This window comes from Dipodomys spectabilis, unplaced genomic scaffold (genome assembly GCF_019054845.1).
Source record: "Dipodomys spectabilis isolate Male_0828 unplaced genomic scaffold, ASM1905484v1 ptg000558l, whole genome shotgun sequence".
Classification (NCBI taxonomy): domain Eukaryota; kingdom Metazoa; phylum Chordata; class Mammalia; order Rodentia; family Heteromyidae; genus Dipodomys; species Dipodomys spectabilis.
The window spans coordinates 1,986,774-1,992,598 of record NW_024871235.1 but is presented as its reverse complement, the minus strand read 5'-3'; positions in this window follow the sequence as shown (position 1 = coordinate 1,992,598).

Here is a 5,825-nt window from a genome sequence, read left to right as displayed (position 1 = left end):
TGTCATGGGGTTTGAACTCTGGGCCTGTGCACAATCCCTCAGCTCTTCAGCTGTAGGTGGGCCCTTTACCACTGGAGCCACAGTGCCACTTCTGGCTTTCTGGTAGTTCACTGGAGATAAAGTCTCACAGATTTTCCTTTCCAAGCTGGCTTTGAACCACGATCATCAATCAGATCTCAGCCTCCTGAGTATCTAGGATGACACAGTGTGAAACCCAGGGGAAACCCATCTGGTCATGCCACAAACCACATGCAACCCTTCAGTTCAGACTTTGACACCAGCATCCAAAACCATTCTTCCATGGATGGAGAGCATATAATTGACCCTAATATCCCACCCCTGCTCCCATTCACCCACTCCCTGCCTGCCACAGGCCACGACCTATAGAGTTCTTGGTAAGGCACCATCCATCCTACTGTGGTTTCACACTGGGGCAAACCTGGGGAGTTCTTAGAAATGTCTGTACAGTGAGGCCAGTACCTGGTCTCCCAACCACAGCAACCTCACTACTTCAACATCTCTTGCAAGCAAGGAAGGGGTGTCTTTCTTTCTTCCTTCCTTTCTTTGAATTTTGGTTGCGGGGTTTGAACTCAGGGCTTCGGTACTGTCTCTGAATTCTAATTTTCCTTAAGGCCAGTGCTCGACCACTTGAGCCACAGTACCACTGCCAGTTGCAGATTGGAGATGAGGCTCTCATGGGACTCTCTTGCCTGGGCTGGGAAATGAGATCCTCTGGATCTCAACCTCCCAAGTGGCCAGGATAACAGGCGTGAGATGACAGGTGTGAGCCACCTGCACACAGCTTAAGGTGTCTTGTCCTTCAGAATTTCCAGCTTGTCCTCCTCTAGATGTTACCACCTGGACACCCCTCTACCTCGCTCAGGGACAGCAAAGGGAAGCTCAGAATCTGGGTGGGGCCATGGGCATTAAAGGGCCCCCTCCACATCACTAGCCCTGTCTAAGCTACCATTTGCCTCCTATGGATGGCCTGGTCGTCCAGGACAGATCAGACCCACTAGGAGTTCTGGTGCCTTCCCTGTATCCCCCTGCCCCAATCAACCAGTACCTGAGAATTTCTGGGGCCAGCTGTTCCATGTCCCAGTGGAAGATGTTGGGAGGGTTGCTGATAATGTGTCCAGGGTTTCCAGGGCAGAAGGAGTGTCTAGCTCACTTCTGTCAAAGAAGGAAACACAAAGCATGCATGATCTATTAAGAGCTACAGGGCATAGCCATCCACCGGTCACCAATGTCCCTTGGAGAGCTGTTTTAGGTTGACAGCCCTTGGGCTTGGCCTTGGGGCCTGGGTGGTATCCCCGAGTTTCTTTGGCTCCAGGTGAGCACTTCCACCTGAGCAACGGTGCCACTTCTGACATTTTCTGTGTATGCAGGACCTAGGAATCGAACCCGGGGTTTCCTGCATGCTAGGCAAGCCCTCTACCTCTAAGACACAATCCCAGCCCTGCATAGCTGTTCTTCTGTGACCCATCGGGCCTGTCTCCAGACAGTCTTGCACATCACTACCATGTTTCCCACCAACAGTCCTGGCTGGAAATGAACACGCTCTGCTATGTTCTCCATCATCTGCTGCAACTTTGCTCTCTGTGCTTCCTGTCAGCTCCTCCTTGTTAAGCAAGACCCCCTTTTCAAGTGATGCCTCTAAGAAGCCCGTTCTGATCACCTTGGCAGAGCTGGAACCTCTCTGCTCAGCAGGCTTCTGGCCTTATCACACCCTGTCTTCCGTCCAGTGTGGGTTGAGAATGCACAAAGGGGAAGGGCTCCACCACCGGATTTCTGAAGGCACTGATACACCACCCAGGGACAAGTGTTGTACCATACTCCGAGATAGGGCCCTCGAAGCTCAAGCAGTCTGTGGCAAGAAGATGGGGCCATTTCTTTGTGTGGGGTTGAACTCAGGATCTGGGAGCTGTCTCTGAATTTTCGTGCTCAAGGTTGGGGCTCTACCACTTGAGCCACAGCTCCACTTCAGGCTTTTTGGTGGTTCCATGAAAAGTAGAGTCTCACAGGCTTTCTAGTTTATGGTTGGCTTTAAACTGTGATCCTCAGATCTCAGCCTCCCAAGTAGCTAGGGTGACAGTGTGAGCCTTACCCCCGGTTGACGGGCACCAAAGGCTATTATTTTATTGCTCCCCTTTCAACTAGCAAGCCCAAGATAAAGTAATCAGTTTCAGGGGATCAAGATCCTCTCCTAGGTCAGTTAATCCAAGGAGATACAGTGTCTTTGGAAAAGGCTAGTCTGAGTAGGCCTAGTGGTGTGTGTGGGTGTGTGGGTGTGGGTGTGTGGGAGTCTGTCGGGGATACCTACCCCCATCTCTCCGGTACCACATCTTTCCAGCAGGGAGTGCATCCAGAATAGTCACCCCAAGGAAGACGAATGGGGGAGGGTACCTAAGGTCACATCCAGGGGGATGATCTGAATTATGCCCTGCAACCGAACCTGGACAGATAAAGGAGAGAAAGAGAAGTTTTGGGGAACATCAAGGGAAGCCCCTTATCTTTGGCTACAGGTACCAGCGTGAAGACTGAATCCATCTGTCTTGGTTGTCAGATAAAATGTATACACAGTTCACTTATTTTATTATTATTTTGTGAGTCCTAGGGCTTGGATTCAGGTTATCTCTGAGCTTCTTTTGTTCAAGGCTGAGGCTCTACCACTTGAGCCACAACACCAAATCTGGCTTTTCTGTGTGTGGGTTTTGAGGGGGAGGTTGTTCTTGGGAGATAAGAATCTCACGGACTCTCCTGCCCGGGCTGGCTGTTAGTCATGACCATCAGACCTCAGCTTCCCAAATAGCCAGGATGATGGGGCGGAGCCACTAGCTCCTGACCGCCACCATCCATTTATGATCCCTTAGGCCCAGGGCTGAGCCACCCACACTGCACCCCATTGTTGGGAGTGGGAAGCAGACATGAGTGGGTTTGATACTTTAACAGCCTTCCTATCTTTGAGCATTGTTCTGGGTCAGTCTGATGGTGGCTTCCTCCTTATCCACAGCAATGACTGGGCTCTGTCACAAGAACAAACGTCCCCCGGGAGGTTTCAGGTCTAGGTTTTATTTTCTGCACTCCGCCCCCCTAACCGAAATGACACACCCTAACAAAGGATAGTAGACACTGAGTGTTTTCATTGTCTTATAACCAGGGTCTGACCAGATAGGTGAGGGTGAGGGTCAGAGGCCCAGGATAGTGCTAGGCAGGGGGACAATGCCTCCTCATCCAATTTCCTTCAATGGTTTAGCAGAAGGATTTGGGGAAGGACTGATGGGATGGACAATGCATAACCATCATGGTCCAGACAGTGCACAGAGGGGCTTACCTCATGAAGCTGGTTCAACAGGGTGACCGACACAGCTCCTGACCCACAGCCCACAACCAGAATGAGAGGACCACCTTGGGTTCCAGCCAGATAGGGATGCTGGGCCACCTCCTCCAACACCCATTCAACCAGTTCCTGTGTGAGAGAGAGACAGAGAGATAAATAAGGACAAAATTACACTTATGCCGGGTGCCAGTGGCTCAGGCCTATAATCCTAATTACACAGGAGGCTGAGATATGAAGATCATGGTTCAGAGCTGGCCCAGGCAGGAATGTCTGTGAGACTCTTATCCTCACAGAACCACCAGAAAACCGGAAGTGATTCTGTGGTAGAGCACTAGCCTTGATCTGAGGAGCTTGGGTACAGTGCCCTGGCCCAGAGTTCAAACCCCACGACTGACAAGCAGTGGACTTCCCACCATAAGAAGTGGACTGCATAGCACCCACTGTCCTAGGGAGCATGGCAGAGAAGTCAGGCCAAGCTTCCTGTGCACTGGGGGTCATGAGTAGATCACCTGGCTTCTCCATGCCTCATTTTCCCCAGCTGCAAAACTGAATAGAGTGAAGGATTCCCTTCATCATGGAGATTGGGTAATGATGAAAGAGAACCATGTTCTGTTTCATTACCCCACACCTATTGCATGATTAAGAGCAGACCCCATCTGCCACATTACCTCCTGCTGAGTCTCCCTGAGAGATCATGCCAGGCAAAGCATAAGCTTCATGGAAGCATTCCTGCAGAAAGGGGTGTTGGTTCAAGGCTTCCTATACACTTGGCTGCACCTTTATTGCCTCTACCTTTATTCTTACTATATTCTTCTTGGCTGTACATTTGCTGCCTTTATTCTTGTTTTGGCTATTTTTCTATTGATCCGTGAACAGAGCATGTTGTTTCTTTCCAGTCCAATAGAGACGGCTTCTCTATATAATAAAGACTAGGACCAAAGATTAGATGTGGACAATTCCCCAATCAATATATCATCTGATGGGAAGCTGCCTCCAGAAACTCCTGCAACTTCAAAAGCAGTTTTACGGCTCCCTCATAGTAAATATAGAAATATAAAATTTCCAGATATGTTACAATAGGCAGAATTAATGAATTAAACTAAACCAGAAGGAGTTATCCCAAAAGCACAGAGAGTTATAGAAAAAGGGACCTCTGATAATAAAAGGAAAAGAAAGATTCCCACAACAGTTATGACTAAGTTTTGTCCAGCTTACATTATAGGGAATAGATGGCGGTTTCCCACCTCTTTCATTTGGAAATATGATGGCTGACTTATTAACTAGAGAAACCATCATGCTTTATTTGTAATTAATCACCCCTTAATACTAATGAACAAAAACTTACACTTATGCAAAAACATTGGAGCGAAATTGGATTTAAAGTTCAGCCAAAAGTTAAAAGGAAAGATTTGCTCACAGGCACCTGGAAAGGGCCTGATGTATTAATCACCTCCGGAAGAGCGTATACATGTGTGTTTCCACAGGATGCCGAGTCACCCATCTGGAATCTCAACCGACTCGTGTGCCTCTACAAAGATAAGAGAAACCCAGCAAAAAAAAAAAAAAAAAAAAAAAAACAAAAACAGAAGATGCAAATGAAGAAAACGATGCAGAAGCTCAAAAGTCTTCACCTTTCTCCTCAACAGGCAAAGGCAACAAAAAAAGCTCAACCACCAACCTGGTAACAAATTAAGAAGATCACCCATTCTGCGGAGGAGATTGTGGTTTCTACGGGAAAGACTATCACAGTTGAAAATATGTTTGTTCCTATGCTTGCCATTATTGCTATGCAGTCAGTGTCTGTTTCAGGAGAACAATACAGGGCATATGTTCCTAATCCTCCTCTTCTATATCCCGTGCGATGGGAGGGATGAAGATTTAAGTAATGACAAATAATAGTGACCTGCTAGGGGGTTTGGAGGACTATTCTAATTCTCATATGACTTCTCAAACAATTAATTATGAAGGAATGACAGATAAAACTCCAATTTGTATAACGCTATCAGGAGAAAATCTCCCTGGGTGTTTGCCTATAAACTATAGAACTTTTTTGACTGATGCCCTTGATCAATCCAATGATAAAAAGTTCAAAAAAAGATTGATGTGGGAAATTGGCATGATGACATTAGACTTTCATACTTATAATGAATCCTTTTTCATTCCCAAGAGGAATATACATTTAGGTAACTGCCTACGAAAATATCATGACAAGGATCAGTTTGGGGATGCATTAATTACCTCACCAAAATGGTGGGAATGTGGATTTCAAAAGGCCTCTTTTTTATAATCCTATTGGGCACCAGATAGTATTTTTGATTTTTCCATTGCTAACCCCGATTATGATTATGCCTGCTACTTAAAACATAATTCATCAAAGTTTAATGGCTATGCTCCTGATACGCACGGGGAACCCCTGAAAAGATGGCTCACTCCAGGGTGGGTGGCTTCCATTTTGGTTAGTCACTGTCCCTTTCACAATAAAACG